The sequence below is a fragment of the Panulirus ornatus genome, chromosome 2 (assembly GCF_036320965.1).
Source record: "Panulirus ornatus isolate Po-2019 chromosome 2, ASM3632096v1, whole genome shotgun sequence".
Lineage (NCBI taxonomy): Eukaryota > Metazoa > Arthropoda > Malacostraca > Decapoda > Palinuridae > Panulirus > Panulirus ornatus.
In genome coordinates, this window is record NC_092225.1 from 93954465 (window position 1) to 93976868 (window position 22404).

Here is a 22404-nt window from a genome sequence, read left to right on the forward strand (position 1 = left end):
TGATGTTCACGATGGCTGGGATGAGGAACTGTTCCTGTAGCTGCAGGAGCTCCGACCGGCACGATATAAAGGTTATGGCGGCCCACTGCGATTTAGGGCGGTTGAGGGATGATCTTCTAGGTGGCAGATGGCGACAAGTGTGGCTGGAGTGGCGGAGGAGGAGCACCTTCTTTTCCCTAGGGAGTCGGGCAGGACCAGTGTGCGTCGAACGCCTCTCCGACGGCTGAAGTAAGAAGGACCGAAGGATGATCGTGCAAACCCTTCTCTCGGCACTTCTTCAAGTACCCGCTGGTGGGTGTGTGTGTGAATGTGTGGGGCGGGAGAGATGGTAAATGAACTTTGGGGAAAACTGAAAGTGTTGTCGACGTCCTTGAGTTCCAGTGCGGCGAGGAAGTCCAAGTGTCTTGAGTCTACGATGAAGGTAGAGAACCGGAGCTGGGTTCCTCCTGGGGCTTATACAGATAAACGCAGCGTCTACCATTTACGTCTCCAGCCTTTCTGATATGACCGTCATCACTCCACAGGCGCTAACGATACAAGTCTACAATATATATATAAAAAACAAAGATGGATAAGTCGTCTACCTTGGGGGAGATCAGGCAGGAGGACCCACACAGTGAGGAAGACTGTCCAGCCACAAGAGGGAGTGGCGGAAGTGTCCAGCGACGGGTCGAGTAGGACCAGCCACAGAGCGGGGTTGGACTCTTCACCCGGCGATGGTGAGCAACACACTGACGACTCCCTCCAAGACGCACCATTCTTTATCTTGGCAACAAACATCCTGCGCCATAAAAAGCCGGGGCGCCTGACACTATTTCTGGACGCGGAGCGTGGCAGCGGCGCTGGGGCGTAACCCAGCGAGCGCGCGGGGTCAGGTAAGATGCGCTTGTGGTAGTCCACGGTAAGGTAGAGCCCCCAGAGAGAACGGGTTTGGTTCAGATGGTCTTGTACAAGATACACTCCCACACCAAAATGTGTGCTGTGTACCTTCTTTCTAAAATTCATATATACATCTATGGCGTAAAATAATATATATATATATATATGACAGATTTTGAAACTTAACGACAGTCGCATTTGTGCGGCGAAAGAATCGTGAAATCGCAACTGAATCGTCTGTTGTCGCAGCGTTCCAGGTGACCACTTCGACGTGACCAGGTCCTCTGTACTTCCCGCAGGTCTCCGTTTTTTTTTTTCTTCTGGATTTTTTTGAGTAAAGACCCAGAATAGTCACCCCTCTAAACCCGGCTTTATCCTTCGTTTTTTTTTTTACTAGAGGCGGAACTGGTCGTTTCAATGGATATACCTAAAGGGACGACATCCATTTGACAGACGCCCCGACTCTTGTTGCGTCTCATTCACTCTGTTCCTCATGCCTGTGAGTGAGGCGAGTGTGAGATAAGGACAACCAGCCTCACAACCTTAGTCACCCTGGCTTCAGGGATCACCCACCATTCCTTCATTTTAAAGTCTCAATCCTTCAGGGAAATCTCTCTTTCTTCTTCGTATACATCTGACTACGAGGAGCTCAGTCGTTGACTCAAAACATCTGAGGATCAACTCCCGAAGTCTGGAGGCTGCCAGACTTCAGGGAACGGCAGGTCGTAGGAGAGTCCTAGGTCCTGGGATTCCTCCATCCATGGGAAAAGCACAGCACCGAGGACTGCCCCGCCCCCCCTCTCAGATCGGCGGGAGAGACCCCTTTCCCGTGGTATGATATATCTCCTCACGATATCCACCACACGTCTCGAGAGCCATGGGGTTCAGATGGCCTGAATGCTCCTCCTCCTCCTCCTAGGAAACCCCTGAGGTGGATGACACACGAGAGACCTCAACACTTCACTTCGTCAGCATCCAAGCCGGGGTGGTTGATGGTCCGTATCCCCGGCTTGGTGGCTGATGGTCCGTATCCCCGGCTTGGTGGCTGATGGTCCGTATCCCCGGCTTGGTGGCTGATGGTCCGTATCCCCGGCTTGGTGGCTGATGGTCCGTATCCCCGGCTTGGTGGTTGATGGTCCATATCCGGGGTTCCATAATGCTGAAAGCCCAAGGAAGACGCCTTCAAGGACTCTTCATTTAACCCTAAGACGCGTCAAGTTTCCTTCCTCAGGGTTGTTGATAAGGTCGTACGAGGCAATACTCTCTTTATCAGCGTTGTATCACTTTGCTAATCAGACGGCCAGCAGGCCCCCGTGCACGGCCCAAGGAGGGGAGGAGTCTAAGCGAAGAGTCCCCCAGCTCTTTGGTAGGACCTATCCTTCAGCACCTTCGGGAGGACATACACTTCTCCTGAAAGTAGTGACGACATGATGTCCCTCGTCTTCACTGAGACTGTAGAATGCTCGGGTGGGTCACTGGGACCAAACATGGCCTGCCACGAGATCAAAAAGTCAAGGTTACGTACGGTATTGGGTTTTATCTTTTCAAATGACGTACTTTCAAGGGAGGCTCGTGGTCTGAGGAGGTCCGTGTTCTGAGGAGGACCATGTTGTGGAGGAGTGTGTTACGTTCTGCATAGGACTCTCTCTCGAAACGAAGGTTCATGGTTGGCTGGATGATACGGTCGGGAATGTGGTAAAAGATCCCTTTTCTTTCTTTTCACTCTGAAGTCCAGAAGAAGATCCAATCCACGGTCCAGGTCAGAACCAAAGGTCTAGGTCACGTAAAGGGGGGTCCTCCAGGTCAGGTAGAGTGAGTTCTGCAGGTCAGGTAATGAGTTCTCCAGGTCAGATAGTGAGTTCTCCAGGTCAGGTAGTGTGAGTTCTCCAGGTCAGGTAGTGTGAGTTCTCCAGGTCAGATACCGAGTTCTCTAGGTCAGGTAATGAGTCCTCCAGGTCAGGCAGTGAGTCTTCCAGGTCAAGTAGTGAGTTCTCCAGGTCAGATAGTGAGTTCTCCAGCTCAGGTAATGAGTTCTCCAGGTCAGGTAGTGAGTTCTCTAAGTCAGGTAATGAGTTCTCCAAATCAGGTAGTGAGTTCTCCAGGTCAGGTAGTGAGTCCTCCAGGTCACATAATGAGTTCTCCAGGTCAGGTAGTGAGTCCTGCAGGTCAGGTAATGAGTTCTCCATGTCAGGTAGTGAGTTCTCCAGGTCAGGTAGTGAGTTCTCCAGGTCACGTAATGAGTTCTCCAGGTCAGGTAGTGAGTCCTCCAGGTCAGGTAGTGAGTCCTCCAGGTCACATAATGAGTTCTCCAGGTCAGGTAGTGAGTCCTCCAGGTCAGGTAGTGAGTCCTCCAGGTCACATAATGAGTTCTCCAGGTCAGGTAGTGAGTCCTGCAGGTCAGGTAATGAGTTCTCCAGGTCAGGTAGTGAGTTCTCCAGGTCACGTAATGAGTTCTCCAGGTCAGGTAGTGAGTCCTCCAGGTCAGGTAGTGAGTCCTCCAGGTCTGGTAGTGAGTTCTCCAGGTCAGGTAGTGAGCCCTCTAGGTTAAGTAATGAGTTCTCCAGGTCAGGTAGTGAGCGAGTTCTCCAGGTCAGGTAGTGAGTGAGTTCTCCAGGTCAGGTAGTGAGTGAGTTCTCCAGGTCAAGGAGTGGGTAGTTCAGGTTCGTAATAGCGGGGAGCCAGGACGCTTGGGCGTATGAGCATCGCAGCTGGGGGGGGGGGGGGGCGGCGGCGGAGGTGGTGTGTGTGTGTGTGTGTGTGTGTGTCATCGTCACCAACATGTTCAGAAAAGGAAGATCGTCATTGTGAACCTATTACATAACCTGGACTTGAGCAGAGGGTGGGAGGCCGAGAGCCGTATGACAGCTGGATCTGGGTGGTAGTGGTGGTGGAGTGGTGTCTATAAGAGCTGGGGCTCACACGGCTCGCACCGTGAGCCGTGGGATGGGTGAGGTGGGGGGATGAGGGAAGTACCACATAACCACAACGTAGTAACACACAATAGTGTTCCATAGCCACACCAGCCAAGAGGGGTATACCTCTCTCTAACCCCCAGGACTCGTGACATACCGGTAACACAAGAAACTGTAACACCTGTAACGAGAGCAGACACTCTACCTTGTAACACAAGACCCTCCCAATATTACCCCTTCTGAATACGTGACACTACCAGCACAACAAAGACGCTATGACCCCAACACAAGGCACTGATCCCCTACAACACAAGACACCATTCTCTGAAAAGTGACACCTTACCCCTGCAACACAAACCTGTGTACCCCTACGCGACACAGAACACTATACCCTCGCAACACAAGACACTTGCACATACACAAGAGACACTGAAACACCTGGACGTCAGCACAGTGGTCTTGTGGGCCTGCTGCGCCCGCTGGAAGCCAAAGACTGCGCGCGGGACAAAGGGCGCGTACCACCGCCGCCGCAGCTCCGGTGTACCACAGCTTTAGATCTGCGCCACCACACGTGCACTTCTGGGCAACACACGACACTACTCGAGAGGTGGGTTGGGTTGGTAGCACACCTGGGGCCTCCCACCACTCTACATATGTATATATACATATTTTCCGCTCCATCCTGGGACTGGAGACGACTGAAGAAGGACATATATACATCGTGAACGGGTTAGTCCTCGAGGGCGGACTTACCACCACCCAAGCCAGACCTAACGCTACTACAGAGGGTCGTCAGGAGAGCGAGATGACGCTCTTCCTCCCTCAAGTGCTGCTACTCCAGCGGCGCAGACGGGGAGACAAATGGTCCCACACACACACACACACACACACACACACACACTCAGGGGAGGAGGGAGTCGAATTAGCCAACGATCAAAACAGGAGGAGGTGGCGCACCAGGCCAGGCTAGCGAACACTCCCGCGGACGCGTCGACGAGTCGAAGTAGCCACGGGTGGGTAAGGGGCGATGGGCCGGGCGCGCGCGCCACACAAACACACCACTGCAGGCGGACTTTAGGGTGATGGTGAGGTGGGTCTCTCCCTCCTCAACCCTCAACCTAAGATGGGGGGACAAACAACGGACGACAGGATTGGGGGGTTGTTCTCACCTCGCCGGACGTGAAGCGTTTGCTGTCTCGTCTGCGCCGGAGACCTGACTTCTACTTAGTGGGGGGGAGGGGGGCCCTCTGGGGACACCAAGGTCACTGGGACTGAGTCAGAGCGAGGCGCCTCTTCCTATGTTGTGTGACCTTTGTGGCACTCCTTACCTAACGAGGAGGGGGAGGGGGGGTGTGGGGGGTGCAGCGTTGCCAGCTCGGAGCCCATACCTTCCTCTCCCTCCACACAACTCCGCCCTCCTTTTGTATATTTAGAAAGGGATTCTGCATGGGCCATGTCTGTAACATGGTACTAGGGTTAATTTGTCCATTACATAACCAGCCAGTGGCTTGTGCTCTCAATTCACCTCCTTGATGGCGCTTCACAATCCTTCAGGAGCTATGTATGTACGTGTGTGTGTACGTGTGTGTGTACGTGTGCGTGTGTGTGTGTGTGCGTCATTACCAATCTGTGAATACCAGGAGGGGAATTTCACACTCGTGTGGCCCATCTCTTCCCCCTGACCCACCAGAATTTCTGAAATTGGACCCGTTCCCTGAATTCACCGTTACCCCCCAACAGCTTTGCCCCATTTCACCTACCACTCTACCCCACCTCCTGCTACCCCACCTCCTGCGACTGACGTATCATTTCACACCTTTTCTTCCTCCCCCCGTGTGTCATTTGGTGCACCGGTCGCCTCTACATCTCAAAGACCATCGTCCCCTAAGCACGGTTCTCGTTTGCCCCCAGATGGTAAGTCTCATGAACACATACACGTCATCTCGTTTATTGTAAGGGTGTTTATTGGAGGGGTTGACCTAACTAGTGGTTCAATTACCACCACCCCTCCTAAACTTGGGTATTATAATGATGGGGGGTATATATATATATATATATATATATATATATATATATATATATATATATATATATATATATATATATATATATTGGAAAGGATCACAATTTTGCGCGTGATCAAGATATTCCTATGAGTCCACGGGGAAAATGAAACACGATATATATATATATATATATATATATATATATATATATATATATATATATATATATATATATATCTTTTTCACTCCATCTTTCCACCTCCAATTTGGTCTCCCTCTTCTCCTTGTTCCCTCCACCTCCGACACATATATCCTCTTGGTCAATCTTTCCTCACTCATCCTCTCCATGTGCCCAAACCACTTCAAAACACCCTCTTCTGCTCTCTCAACCACGCTCTTTTTATTTCCACACATCTCTCTTACCCTTACGTTACTCACTCGATCAAACCACCTCACACCACACATTGTCCTCAAACATCTCATTTCCAGCACATCCATCCTCCTGCGCACAACTCTATCCATAGCCCACGCCTCGCAACCATACAACATTGTTGGAACCACTATTCCTTCAAACATACCCATTTTTGCTTTCCGAGATAATGTTCTCGACTTCCACACATTCTTCAAGGCCCCCAGAATTTTCGCCCCCTCCCCCACCCTATGATCCACTTCCGCTTCCATGGTTCCATCCGCTGCCAGATCCACTCCCAGATATCTGGGCCTGAACATGCAGGAGGGTGAAAGGAGGGCAAGGAATAGAGTGAATTGGAGCGATGTGGTATACCGGGGTTGACGTGCTGTCAGTGGATTGAATCAAGGCATGTGAAGCGTCTGGGGTAAGCCATGGAAAGCTGTGTAGGTATGTATATTTGCGTGTGTGGACGTATGTATATACATGTATATATATATATATATATATATATATATATATATATATATATATATATATATATATATATATATATTTCTTTTTTCTTTTCTTTTTCTGGTCTTCTTGATATCAGAGGGATTATGAAAACCATTTCCACGCAGAACCAGAGGTAAGTTGGTTTCCTTTATGACCCCCTCTCGCAATATGGTTGATATCCATCCACTTCGATGTCTCCCTCTCACGCCGAACTCTCTTGTCATGTTGTTTGGTGTAAGGTTATGGTTCTAATATGGACTCGACTTCCCTGTGATCTGTTGCCATCAACGTACATCGAGTGATCAATGCTTGAGAGGGTCTTCTACACGTCCCTCTGTAGGTCGACACACAGATAGACAAAGGCATTCAAACAGCAGAGGAACACTGGGTTCGAACAAGGCTGTCTGTGTTAATGGAAACTCATGGATCAGTGTGGTAGGAGTAGAAAGATAGAGATAATTAAAAAAGAAAAGAGGAAAATCCGGAAACTGTTCATGTGATTAATGGGGGACTTCAAGCGAAATACTTATCAAGTCTGTTCTTAAAACGTATTTATAGCACTGCCTTCACCCACTCTAACTAGTGAATCATTCTGTATACTAACAACCCTGTTGAAGGAAAAGTACTTCGCCTCATTTAAGATATCGTAAAACATTTGCTCACGAGTCTAAATCCATCACGAAGAGCGAAATCAAACGAAATCATGTCTTATGGTAGCATGTTAGAATCAAGATTACCCAAAGCCTTTGAAATCTCTGAACACCAGCATTAGATCACCTCTTAACCCTCTCTTCTCCAAACCTAAATAGATGTCTCTCGTGGATATATTAAAATCATCAACGGGCACATTCAAGCAACACTCGGATCTCTTTTCTGAGAAGCAATGATTTATTCCCAGGAATAACAGCATCCCGAGACTGATCGCCTGTGGGACGCTACTGTTTTCTTTAACCCAACCTTGGAAAAAAAAAAAATTGAAATATGGCAACTGTAGCGTGTGTGTCTCCTGTGCCGTTTTCCTTTTAATCCTTAACAAGAATTTTACTATAGTTCCGCCCCCCCCTCCCTCCCTCGCTGGAAATCCAGGGTTATTTTCATCAGCTCCTTGCGTAAGAGGATGGTGTCAAATGCTTTCTTGGCAGTCCAAAAACACAGATTCCGTCCACTAGTCTCCTTTTATCCTGAGAATCTGTGTACGCCTGACCTCTATTATCCCTGCTGGTCACATTCTTCCTCTCGTCTGTGTGGCTCCTCTTTGGCCAAGGATGGATCGACCTGCTTCCTGATGACGTTTCTCGGTGCTTGACAACGAGTCGTGTCTCTCTCAGTGGCAAGGGCCTACAACCCACTGCAGACTTCCTCGACAGCGTTTCTAGGAAATAAGATCGAAATGGGTCTTCCATTTTTTTTACACTTACACCATATGCGTGTGTGTGTGGGGGGGGGGGGGTTGTTATTCCATGTGTGGCGAGGTGGCGATGGGAATAAATAAAGGCAGACAGTATGAATTATGTACATGTGTATATATGTATATGTCTGTGTGTGTATATATATGTGTACATTGAGATGTATAGGTATGTATATTTGCGTGTGTGGACGTGTATGTATATACATGTGTATGGGGGTGGGTTGGGCCATTTCTTTCGTCTGCTTCCTTGCGCTACCTCGCAAACGCGGGAGACAGCAACAAAGCAAAATAAATAAATAAATAAATATATATATTGGAAAGGATCAAAATTTTGAGCGTGATCAAGATATTCCTATGAGTCCACGGGGAAAATGAAACATGATAAATTCCCAAGTGCAGTTTTGTGTAATAATCACATCATCAGGGGACACACAAGAGAGAAATATAAGTCAGTTATATTTTTCTCTTGTGTCTGCCCTGATGATGTGATTATTACACGAAAGTGCACTTGGGAACTTATCGTGTTTCCTTTTCCCCGTGGACTCATAGGAATATCTTGATCACGCGCAAAATTGTGATCCTTTCCAATATATATATATATATATATATATATATATATATATATATATATATATATATATATTATCCCTGGGGATAGGGGATTAAGAATACTTCCCACGTATTCCCTGCGTGTCGTAGAAGGCGACTAAAAGGGGAGGGAGCGGGGGGCTGGAAATCCTCCCCTCTCGTTTTTTTTTTTTAAATTTTCCAAAAGAAGGAACAGAGGGGGCCAGGTGAGGATATTCCAAAAAAGGCCCAGTCCTCTGTTCTTAACGCTACCTCGCTAACGCGGGAAATGGCGAATAGTTTAAAAGAAAAAAAGAAATATATATATATATATATATATATATATATATATATATATATATATATATATATATATATATATATATATATATTTCTTGCAGGGTTTGTTTGGATCTATTCCACATTCAAAGACAATGTGTTGCAGTTTCTTTCCAATTCTTCGACCACAAACTTTACAATTCACACGGTTAAGAACGTCTCCAGTTAGGCCAAAGCGCCAATAGCACCTATAACCTAGCCTTAACCTAGCAGTTATAACATCATGTAATCTGCTGAAATATTTCTACTTGCGCTTATCTGAACTTGTCTTCGTGCTTCAAGGAGGTGAGTTCATTTCTTATTCAATTAAAATATTGAGGCTTATGACTGACAACCTAATGCTGTTTTCAACATCATCTTTACCAAGTGTCAGTCTAGCTAAAACATCAGCTTTGCCATGCTCACAGAGGCCTATATGAGAGGGAATCCATAACAATCGCATCTGAATCCACTGACTTGAAATGTTTGAATATCTGTCTCTGGCCCCAGACACTAACATGTTACATTCTGATCTCAGGGTGGTGAGGGCAAGTCATGAAGATAACAGAGATAAGAAACTGTCTATGGCAGTGATTTCTACCAGCTCAAGAGCGATAGGTTCGCCGGACTATTCAACTTGTAGGGCATGTGTCCAATTGTTTATTCAAACATTTTTCTCCTAATCTGTTACCTACTGGGTTGGATCACACTGGCAGCACTGCTTGCCCTCCCAGTGGCAGCAGAGTCGCGAGAACCATCAGTATAGACACATTGGTCTATGTTATTGTCAGTTTGGAGTTTCTGCATACATTCAGGATCACTGGTTCTGGCTGAGTGATGAAGGGGAAGATTGTAAGTAATCTATTCCTGAGGTGGGTAAGTAGGTGTAGTGAAATCAAAAGCCGGTATGGGGTTTCTGCCAGGAAAGCAAGAATCCCACAAATATTTGTCTGCTCGCATAGCCGAGTGGTTAGCGTACCAGGCTACAAGACAAATAGTACTGGGTTCGAATCCTTGCCGTTGGATGGCATTATGTAATATACATATCACGTGTGTGTGTGTGTGTGTGTGTATGTGTGTAAGTCCTGTCTGTACAGTACAGAGAAAGAAGTCTACATTCTCTTACTATCATACATCCTTTCAAACTTCTATATACTGTCTCCCTTGACCACGACCTCTTTCAGTTTATCCCAATCATCCATAACTCTTACACTATAAAGGTACTTCAGAAGATCTTTTTAAACAAGTTTCTTGCTTAACTTCACATAACTTCCTCTGGTTGTTCTAGCCTTACGGTCTTTCGAGGATGTGTTCACTGTGTCTCCATTATCATCACTGGTTTCAAAACTTTAAGGATGTGATCAGGTCACCCTTCATTCTTCTCTCTTCTATTGTGGGCAAATCGTAGGCCTCTGTAGCCTATCCCTGTGACTCCTCTCTTTCTCTTAATTCTAGGACCATACTTGTTGCCTTCCTCTGGAAACTTCTCCCATCACCTCCTCGTGCCTCTGTTGGCTCGCTGACCAAGGCCTGAGATGCATACTCTCGTAAATTCGTAAATCTACGGCAGCATCTTTACATGCGTTCGGGTGCGTTTACATGGGACGGGCTACGAATGAATGAACTAGGATCTACGCGTTTTGGCAGGCTCCTTAGTGAGTCAACACGAACATTTTGGGCAAAAAAAAAACAAAAAACAAACCCGCAGCCCATGTGGTGCAGGTTCATTCCATCATCCCCATCCCATCATTCCCTTCCTCCCCTCCACTACTGTAAGTACTTTGCGAAACACGTCCCACTCACATATTAGGATATGGTAAGGCACGCGAAGTATCCTGTAACAAACTCTTCTAGTGTGAGAGACAACTGGACTGGAAGGTATTTTATGATATGACTTGCCGAAACTGCAGTTCTAAAGTACACTGTATTGAACAGCGAAAGGGGGATATAAAGTGGGTGATGGTGTCTTGCTCTTCGTTAGAGCCAAATCTAATCCTGTGATGGAAAATGTTGAAGGAGGTGATAATACAGACTTCATATTTGTCGTTATTAAAGATGAGCTTCGTAAGAATAAAAGAGTGAAACTAGTATATATATATTCCCTCGTACAGACACCAGAGGCAGACCAAAGACATTATGGTTAAGCTGGATGTTTGTGATGACGACGATTCATTACATAGAGGGAGATCTTAACACACTGGTGCCTAAGGGGGATGAGAGAGAGAGAGAGAGAGAGAGAGAGAGAGAGAGAGAGAGAGAGAGAGAGAGAGAGAGAGAGAGAGAGGAGTCTCCCTTTCCAGTAGCTCCAGGCAACGCCTCGGCCCTGAATGTGCTTGATAGTGCTTTCATACAATTAGTTGGGAAACCTACTCGTGACGAAAACATACTAGATTTAGTTCTACCAACAAACTTATGATTTTGATGATGCTGAAGTTGGAGAAAAGTTTGGTATAAGCGATCATTGGCAAATTACCTCTGAGGGGGAATCGAACACTGTATGTAATACTGGTCAACATCAAAGTTGCGAAAAAGCCCCAAATTTTTAGACTTGAAAATTGTAATGATGTTCGCCCTGCTCTTGACCGGCAACTCAGGGGACAATATCGTTAATGAAAGCAACAACAATATGGACGTAGCTCGAGCAAGCTTCAGTAAAACTTTCAAAGTAGTGGGGGGTAACATGTGGGGCAACCCGCACAAGACGGTGTCTTTCCAAAACGAAGCCAAAATATCGACATAAAGTACGTTAAGAGAGTTATAGGTCAAAGTAATAGTCAATATGAAGCGTATGTTGCTGATAATATCATGAAGAAACCCTAAGGAGTTTTATAGTTACGTTAGGAGCAAGAGAATCAACTGTCTTTTTCGTATTCTCGACGGAAGACAAAAGTCATGTCCTGATTTCAATTCCAATGTTAAGAGGGGATAACTATTCTGCATCATACTGACATAAAAGATGAACGTAATGTAAATAAACGTAATGTAAATAAAACAGGATCCCTAGCTACGTTTTATCTGATAACGATAAATGAGGCGAGAAATGAGATAGCTAAGCCCTTGACTGCTCTCAGTGTCTACGGGAAATGTTGCAAAGGAGTGGAAGTTTGTGGATGTAACATCGATATTCAAGAAAGGTCATTTGCACGAGGCTCAACTGCAAGTCTGGGACGAGGGATCTTAGGTGGCAGGAGATAACGGTGGGGAGGTGGGTGTAACAGCTCCCTTCGAGACTGCTTGGGTGAGGTCCAGGGGACCGTCAGGGGAGGCAGTGCGTTTGGGACCTCTTGACAGCTGGTGTAAGAGGAACCGAGAGCGATTCGGCATGACCTTTTTAAGTTGTCTGCGCTGTGTGGTGGAGGAGGAGGAGGGAAGACAGAGGTAGACGAGTCTGCGAAGCATGAAAGATGGAGAGATCGTCCTGATAACTCGGGGTGCTGTGATGTTGGCGTCGTGAGTCAGCGAGGAACGTAGAGACGAAAGATTTCGGGGTGGGTGCTGGGTGTTCTCCCCAGCTTATAATCTGTCGTCTGGGGTGACATCCAGAAGTCTGATCTGCTACAATTATTTAGGAGGGGAGGAGGGAGTAGCTTGAAGCCTCCTCGTGAGGTGACCTGAGGGTGGGATATGGTTGGAAGCGAGGTCTGAAATGCGTTACGATGGCCTGGCCTTCTGTTGATGGTGAGGCGGTTGGCACCAGTCCACCTGTTGTAGAGGCCGCCGTTGGCGCTATGGAAGTAAGATGCCGTCGGGAGAGCGGTCGTTAGCGATGGGACACAGTCAGTGAGGAACGTCCTCTGAAAGAGGCACGTCCATCATTAAGGGAAGTCTCAGGATGCACAAGGAAGGTGAGGGGGGTTCTGGAAGGTGTGGAGGTGGATCATGAGAAGCGTCGCGCGTGAGGACGCTCCCTGAGGCAAGTCTGCAAAGTCGTGGAAGAAGGAGACGCCTGCAAAGACGCCAGACAGTGTTGATGCGTCTGATCAAGACGAGGGTGTTCTCGACTCTTGAGGTTCTTCAACTTCGATCCTGGGGTAGACATATCGAGTCTTCCCATCAACGGGAAGAGATAATCTCGTCTTTATTCTTTTGCTGCTGAGGAAAGAGAAGTGGTGATGGATCAGCCACAGAGGCTTGGCCGATGCAAGGGACAACACTCCTTGTGTTGAGTTTTCATACATTTGTTGAACCAGTGAATATGAGGCAGTCTGGGGACACCACGGAGCCAGTCTGCGGGGCTTGGCTGTGGATGGTCAGCTCTGGTCTCGGTGCATTACACATGACAGTTCCAGAGTATATGTGAAGAGATGAGGCCGTTCTTCATCTACCGGTAAACGGCGAACACGTATGAGAAAAATATTATATATATATATATATATATATATATATATATATATATATATATATATATATATATATGCATATATATATATATATATATATATATATATATATATATATATATATATATATATATATATATATATGCATATATATATATATATATATATATATATATATATATATATATATATATATATATATATATATATATATATATATATATGCATGCAGTGAAAAGTTTTTATCGAGGATGTAAGGCATGTGTACGAGTAGGAAGAGAGGAAAGTGACTGGTTCCTAGCGAATGTCGGTTTACGGTAGGGGTACGTGATGTCTCCATGGTTGTTTAATTTGTTTATGGATGGGGTTGTTAGGGAGGTGAATGCAAGAGTTCTAGAGAGAGGGGCAAGTGTGCAGTCTGTTGTGGATGGGAGGGCTTGGGAAGTGAGTCAGTTGTTGTTCGCTGATGATACAGCGCTGGTGGCTGATTCATGTGAGAAACTGCAGAAGCTGGTGACTGAGTTTGGTAAAGTGTGTGGAAGAAGAAAGTTAAGAGTAAATGTGAATAAGAGCAAGGTTATTAGGTACAGTAGGGTTGAGGGTCAAGTCAATTGGGAGGTGAGTTTGAATGGAGAAAAACTGGAGGAAGTGAAGTGTTTTAGATATCTGGGAGTGGATCTGTCAGCGGATGGAACCATGGAAGCGGAAGTGGATCATAGGGTGGGGGAGGGGGCGAAAATTTTGGGAGCCTTGAAAAATGTGTGGAAGTCGAGAACATTATCTCGGAAAGCAAAAATGGGTATGTTTGAAGGAATAGTGGTTCCAACAATGTTGTATGGTTGCGAGGCGTGGGCTATGGATAGAGTTGTGCGCAGGAGGATGGATGTGCTGGAAATGAGATGTTTGAGGACAATGTGTGGTGTGAGGTGGTTTGATCGAGTAAGTAACGTAAGGGTAAGAGAGATGTGCGGAAATAAAAAGAGCGTGGTTGAGAGAGCAGAAGAGGGTGTTTTGAAATGGTTTGGGCACATGGAGAGAATGAGTGAGGAAAGATTGACCAAGAGGATATATGTGTCGGAGGTGGAGGGAACGAGGAGAAGAGGGAGACCAAATTGGAGGTGGAAAGATGGAGTGAAAAAGATTTTGTGTGATCGGGGCCTGAACATGCAGGAGGGTGAAAGGAGGGCAAGGAATAGAGTGAATTGGAGCGATGTGGTATACAGGGGTTGACGTGCTGTCAGTGGAGTGAATCAAGGCATGTGAAGCGTCTGGGGTAAACCATGGAAAGCTGTGTAGGTATGTATATTTGCGTGTGTGGACGTGTGTATGTACATGTGTATGGGGGGGGGGGGGGGTTGGGCCATTTCTTTCGTCTGTTTCCTTGCGCTACCTCGCAAACGCGGGAGACAGCGACAAAGTATAAAAAAAAAAAAAAAAAAATATATATATATATATATATACACAAAGTAATATAATCGGACACCCCACAGTAAACGGACAGTAACGACGAACGTACGACATCTGTCAGCCCAGCAGGTCCGGTAGCAGGCACTCACGAGCTTCTGCGTTCAGCATTCCACCTCGGAGGACAACGAGCTGCAGGGCGCCTGTACCTCGCCGGTGCGCAGTGTGTGTGTGTGTGTGTGTGTGTGTGTAAGTGGGGCGGCAGACACGCCATAACTCAGGCGATATTACGGAAAGCCAAGTTTGGCAAGCTTATCTTCACCTCCTTAGTGGGTATAGGTGGGTGCGCGCGCGCGCGTCTGGCAGCGGGGGCAGAGCGCGAGAGAGAGAGAGAGAGAGAGAGAAGCTTCCGCGAGGGCGACATAATCCGAATGACAAGAATTTCTCCGCGAGCCGAACAGCTCTCTCTCTCTCTCTCTCTCTCTCTCTCTCTCTCTCTCTCTCTCTCTCTCTCTCACTACAACCACACTACTGTTTCTGATATATATATATATATATATATATATATATATATATATATATATATATATATATATATATATATATATATATATATCACCCTATATATACGATAGGTCAGGAATGGTTGCCCATTTGCAGAGGGGGGAGGAGGGTAATACATCATCTTCCCCCCTACTCAAACTTACCCCCGAAGGAGAGTTAGGGGAAGGAGGGGGGGGAAATAAGTTCCCCTTTCCCCTCCTTCTAGACACATTACCCCTCCCTCCCCGCTCGCCCCCTGTGTGCCAGGGGCAAGCAAGCCCCCCCCACTCCGCCCCTCCACCATGAGTTTAACCTCCCCCAAAGCTTATATAAATGGCTAAAAGTAAACCCTCCGTCTCGGGGAATGTTAAAAAGGGCCACCGGTCCACCCTCAACGCTATCGCCGTTGGTCGGGATATGGACGCCCCTTGGGACAGCATCCCAGCCTCCACCTGCACGGCGGGACATCCCCTCCACCCAGGGTGGAGGGTGGTGGGTGGAGGGGAGAGGGCATGGTAGGATGCTCAAGCGTGAACGAGAGAAAAAGAGAGATAGATAAAGAGACGTGTGTTTAAAAGATAAGAAACAGAATATCTTTAACTGTTCTCGTTTCTCGCGACACATGTTGGTAGGTAGGTGGAGGGAGGGGAGGGAAAGAAGGAGGGGAGAGGAGGGAGGGGAGGAGGGTAGGGAAGGGAGGGAGGGTGGGAGAGGGAGAGAGGGAGAGAGGGAGGGAGGGAGTGAGTGAGGGAGGGAGGGAGGGAGGTGGTGGCGCGCCATTAATGCCCTCCCTTTGCTCGCCCCCTCACCTCCCTCCATCCCCACACACACACACACACACTCACTCACCGCCCGACCACCACCACCTCCTCCTCCTCCTCCTCCTCCCTGCCCTCCCTGGCAGCCAGGAACCCGGCAACGTAACGCAGCTCCCAGCAACAAGGCCCCGGGCGACCGCCCAACTATCACACGCTACTCGCGCTGCCCAAATAACTGGACAAAACCACACACACACACACACACACACACACACACACGCATACTCGCACAGGCACGTGGTTGCACGCGCACGCACTCTCTCTCTCTCTCTCTCGCTCTCTCAAGGGGACTGCGTGTCTTATGTGTTCTAGTGATGAGGCCAGACCACAACCTCGCAGGGACCTCTCTCTCTCTCTCTCTCTCTCTCTCTCTCTCTCTCTCTCTCTCTCTCTCTCTCTCTCTCACATACACATACAAAATACACACACACACACACACACACATGAATATAATTCAGAGTGTCATACATACGCACTACATATCACAAGAGTAAGAAGAGAAGGCAGGTGTCGTGTACTCCAGGAAAAAAAGGTTTACAGGATGATACTGAGTAGCATGGCGGGGGGGGGGGGTGTATTGTGAGGGGGGGTGGGGTGAGGGGAGTATTGTGAGGGGGGAGGGGAAGGGGGGGTGGGGGTAAGTGTACACTAACAGGAGGCAGGGGGGGGGGAGGAGGGGGTGGTCGGGTCACTGTATACAGCGAGGTTTCTGTATTACAGGAAGTGACAGAAGATAGATAAGTGACCTTCTTCGTTCGCCCTAGGTCAAAACGCAGGTCATCATACCGAAGGGTCAGGTCGTCATCGCTTCGAGGATAGTACCGTCCTGCTCAAGGGTCGTACCGTCGTGCCCAAGGGTCGTACCGTCGTGATCAAGGGTCGTATCCTCGTGCACAAAGGTCGTGCCGTCGTGCCCAAGGGTCGTATCGTCGGGCTCAAGGGTCTTATACCTTCGTGCTCAAGGGTCTTGTACCCTCGTGCTCAAGGGTCGTAACCTCGTCCTCAAAGGTAGTACCCTCGTATTCAAGGGTCGGACCGTCGTACCCTCGTGCTTAAGGGTCGTACCTTCGTGCTTAAGGGTCGTACCCTCGTATTCAAGGGTCGGACCGTCGTACCTCCCTCGTGCTCAAGGGTCGTACCCTCATGCTTAAGGGTTGTACCCTCGTATTCAAGGGTCGTACCCTCGTATTCAAGGGTCGTACCCTCGTAACCACCGTCTTTACTCCGCGGCATTTCGCACAAAGATGCTGACGACTTTCCACGAGTGTGTGGCGTGGAATCCCGCTAGAATTGCCGAGGGGGAAGAGAAAACGCAGAGCATGAAAATAATATCAAACCACAACCACTGTCACCAGCAACAAATTACGATAAAAAAAACCACTCCACAATTAAGTGACAGAAAGAAAATTGGGATATTTTCCTTCTTCTTTTTCTTTTTTCTTGGAGGCGTTTGGAGACAGATCCGTATTTGGAGACGCGATACGAGGCGACACGATGGGGAGGGAGGGAGGAGGTGGTGGATGAGGTGGTGGTGGGGCTCACAGACGTACGTGAAGACGGTCGGAAGGACGGACGTGTGTCTCTCTCTCGCTGAATCACGTACAACACTTCCCTCAGTTCTCATCAACGTAAAATGAAAAAGATAAAAAAATGTATCTCACACCTCATCCAATATCTCTTTAACTTCTCATCAACGTAAAAAAAAAAAAAAAAGATCAAAGCTATCTCACATCTCTACTCATGTATCGCTTTATTCCAAGTTTCACGTCTCTCGTCTTTCAAAAAAACCCACCCTGGGATACGATCACCTTGGGGTATCTGGTACCCTAACCTCACGCTGCCTGCGACAAGGAACTGTGGATTTTCGATCTAAAATAGTTTCCCCCCCGCTCCCCGCTGCTCCTCTCCCAGCGTTATATTATGTAAAGCGTGGGGGTGAGGGAGAGAGGGAGGAGGGAGAGAGGGAGGTCATCTCCGCCAATACTCGAGGTCTATTGCAAGAGTTTCCTCTGTGAGAAATTTGGACACTGGTAGGAATGAGGAGGAGAGCAAACTTATGCACACGCAATGGTGCACTTTTGATTTCCATTTTCTTTTATTTTCTTTTTTTTTCAAAGAAAATTGTCGGCTGTGGCATCTGTCGCTTTCGACTCTCCCAGAGATGTTGGAGGAGGGGATGTTGGAGGAGGGATGTTGGAGGAGGGGATGTTGGAGGAGAGATGTTGGAGGAGCGGTTATGTACGTGGGTATGTACGGGGTATGAGATAGTGTATGTGAATTCCTCTGGTTGTGTCAGAGGAAGTCTGGATAGTGCTGGTGACACTGTGTCAAGTCTGGATAGTGCTGGTGACACTGTGTCAAGTCTGGATAGTGATGGTGACACTGTGTCAAGTCTGGATAGTGATGGTGACACTGTGTCAAGTCTGGATAGTGATGGTGAGACTGTGTCAAGTCTGGATAGTGATGGTGACTGTGTCAAGTCTGGATAGTGATGATGACACTGTGTCAAGTCTGGATAGTGATGGTGACTGTGTCAAGTCTGGATAGTGATGATGACACTGTGTCAAGGCTGAATAGTGATGGTGACACTGTGTCAAGTCTGGATAGTGATGGTGACACAGTGTCAAGTCTGGATAGTGATGGTGACACTGTGTCAAGTCTGGATAGTGCTGGTGACACTGTGTCAAGTCTGGATAGTGATGGTGACACAGTGTCAAGTCTGGATAGTGATGGTGACACTGTGTCAAGTCTGAATAGTGATGGTGACACAGTGTCAAGTCTGGATAGTGATGGTGACACAGTGTCAAGTCTGAATAGTGATGGTGACACAGTGTCAAGTCTGGATAGTGATGGTGACACTGTGTCAAGTCTGGATAGTGCTGGTGACACTGTGTCAAGTCTGGATAGTGATGGTGACACTGTGTCAAGTCTGGATAGTGATGGTGACACTGTGTCAAGTCTGGATAGTGATGGTGAGACTGTGTCAAGTCTGGATAGTGATGGTGACACTGTGTCAAGTCTGGATAGTGATGATGACACTGTATCAAGTCTGGATAGTGATGGTGACTGTGTCAAGTCTGGATAGTGATGATGACACTGTGTCAAGGCTGAATAGTGATGGTGACACTGTGTCAAGTCTGGATAGTGATGGTGACACTGTGTCAAGTCTGGATAGTGATGGTGACACTGTGTCAAGTCTAGATAGTGATGGTGACACTGTGTCAAGTCTAGATAGTGATGGTGACACTGTGTCAAGTCTGGATAGTGATGGTGACACTGTGTCAAGTCTGGATAGTGATGGTGACACTGTGTCAAGTCTGGATAGTGATGGTGACACTGTGTCAAGTCTGGATAGTGATGGTGACACTGTGTCAAGTCTGGATAGTGATGGTGACACTGTGTCAAGTCTGGATAGTGATGGTGAGACTGTGTCAAGTCTGGATAGTGATGGTGAGACTGTGTCAAGTCTGGATAGTGATGGTGACACTGTGTCAAGTCTGGATAGTGATGGTGACACTGTGTCAAGTCTGGATAGTGATGGTGAGACTGTGTCAAGTCTGGATAGTGATGGTGATACAGTGTCAAGTCTGGATAGTGATGGTGACACTGTGTCAAGTCTGGATAGTGATGGTGATACAGTGTCAAGTCTGGATAGTGATGGTGAGACTGTGTCAAGTCTGGATAGTGATGGTGATACAGTGTCAAGTCTGGATAGTGATGGTGATACAGTGTCAAGTCTGGATAGTGATGGTGATACAGTGTCAAGTCTGGATAGTGATGGTGAGACTGTGTCAAGTCTGGATAGTGATGGTGACACTGTGTCAAGTCTGGATAGTGATGGTGATACAGTGTCAAGTCTGGATAGTGATGGTGAGACTGTGTCAAGTCTGGATAGTGATGGTGGTGCTGTGTTCAAAGTTCAACTAAAGAGCTGATGTTACAGGAAAGAAGTGAGGCAGAATACAGGAAATTACAGGAGGCAGAATACAGGAAATTTCCAAGTCATGTGAAATATCTCATTGTCTTTGATAACTGCAAATTGTTTACTATAATTTTATATGTGTCTTTATATAGTCGAATAAATAGTCATGACGGACCATGAATGGACCTAGGAGAACGTGTTGGATTAACCACCTAACGACCTTACCATCATAGTTACGGCCAGGGAGAACGAGCGCTCCAGGTTGTTCAAGGAACTGATGGAGTATAAGATATTGGTCCAGTTCTCTTCTCTGCTTTCACACCAGCCCAGCATGTGCTCCTGCCTGAGGGAACTATGACTGACTGCTTGCGCTTCTGTGTGTGTGTGTGTGTGTGTGTGTGTGTGTGTGTGTGTGTGTGTGTGTGTGTGTGTGTGTGTGTGGCTCACATGCCTGCATCAGTTGTGAGGTGTATGAGTCTTTGGAACAGCTGGGGGGCTTTGTGAGAGCTTGTGATGAGGGTGTGAATGATACAAGTGGTATATGGTCATCCCACAGAGGTGGGGAGGGAGGGATGACCAGTGGTAACCCCCACCAGAGCTGCCACAGTGGGTGGTAAACCAGTGGCACCCCACTGGAGGTGCCACAGTGGGTGGTTAACCAGTGGCACCCCACTGGAGGTGCCACAGTGGGTGGTTAACCAGTGGCACCCGATGGAGGTTCTACAGTGGGGGATTATAACCAGAAGCACCCCACCAGAGGTTGCACAGTGGGGGTTAACTAGTGACACCCCACTATAGGTTCCACAGTAGGGGGTTAACCAGTGGAACCCCACTGGAGGTGCCATAGTTGGGGGTTAACCAGTGGCACCCCACTGGAAGTCCCACAGTGGGGTGAGGGTTTGGCTGGCTGGAAGTGGTCAACACGGTAAGGTGAGACGCCATCTGCCCTCAAGCCCTAGCAACTGCGTCCAAAGTTCTCCCACATCCCACTCGACCCGACCCCGGGGGGGAGCACCTGGGTGAGAATATGGTCCACGGCGCCCCAGACGGAGCGGGTCTCCCGCATACCATGGGGGGGCCACAGTGGTCGGAACGCATACCATGAAGTGGGCCACAGTGGCCGGAACGCATACCATGAAGTGGGCCACAGTAGCGGGACCGCATACCATGAAGTGGGCCACAGTAGCGGGACCGCATACCATGAAGTGGGCCACAATGGCGGGACCGCATACCATGGAGTGGGCCACAGTGTCGGGGAAGATATAAAAGTCCTGAGCTCTCCTGCCGAAGGAGCGAGCGGTCGAGGAGGACACATGGCTCTGGGTGTCGCGTCTTGCCACTCATGATCTTATAACCCCAGGCACAACAGAGGCTACAACATGGACGGGCGATAAACACCATGATCTTCCAGAATAAACTTTCTCTCTCTCTCTCTCTCTCTCTCTCTCTCTCTCTCTCTCTCTGAGAAAGACAATCGCCGACTCCCGTCAGAAGGGAATCAATGACTCTTTCAAAAGCAATCGTCTACCCTTGCCTCAAACGTTTCCTTTCCCCCCAGTCCACACCTCCATAACCTGGGCGACATGTGATCCAATGCCTCAATAAGGATGAGGTGTTGGCCAGCCGTTCGTATGTATAGATTCTAAAACGTCAAGAAGACTCCAGCCTGGAGGCACCTGAAATAATTCAACGTCGAGACGAACTTGGAGGACGACCCTCAGACCGAGATGGACGACTTTGAGATCCACTCGTGACTAAGTCATGCTTAGAAACCTAAGTTCCTTGGATGACTTCAGTCGCTCGAGTCTCACCTCTGTGGTGAAACCACTGGTTCTCCTGCAGGAAGGGGAGCAAACGGGTGAGAATTTTCTATATTTCTGGGTAGGTTTTGCTGTGGGGGTGGCTCTGGCCGGCAGCTTGCAAGACGGTCGAGGGAGGGAGGGAATACACACACACTCGTGCCTCGCCCCGGGGACATAACCTGACTCATAGTGCACGGTAACTAGGGCACTGGTGGTCCGCTAGAGGTTCTTGGGGGTCCGCTAGATGTTAAGGTGGTCCGGTAGATGTTAAGGTGGTCCGCTAGAGGTTGTTGTTGGTGGTCCGCTACCATCTACCTACGACAAGCTGTTGTTGGCATGTGAGAAAGGGACACCCTCTCTCCCCGTCAACCCCATACACACACACACACACACACACACACACATACACACATACATATATATATATATAAACCTCCCTCCTCCCAGCCCTCCCTCCCGGCCCACCTCACGACCTCATCTGTTATCTAAGCGGCCGCGATTGGCCCTGGGGTCGGGAGCAGGTCCCAAACAATGTCCCACGCGGAAAGCGACATCGCCAAGATCACTGTTATGTAGTT

At 48.0% G+C, this 22404-nt stretch overlaps 1 protein-coding gene across 5 annotated transcripts in view; it reads right to left on the minus strand.

The window, feature by feature from the left end:
• LOC139758516 (uncharacterized) overlaps positions 1 to 22404 on the minus strand; it is a 105078-nt gene that overhangs the window by 57694 nt on the left and 24980 nt on the right. Inside the window, exon 1 of one of the 5 annotated variants that reach the window (XM_071680040.1) lies at positions 4961 to 5108. The exons of 2 other annotated variants lie outside the window; for them this stretch is intronic. The gene's annotated coding sequence lies outside the window, so the exon portion shown is untranslated. Of the gene's footprint in view, positions 1 to 584; positions 745 to 4748; positions 4890 to 4960; positions 5109 to 22404 lie in introns of those variants that run through there. 2 more of the 5 variants (XM_071680055.1, XM_071680030.1) reach the window with 2 other exon arrangements.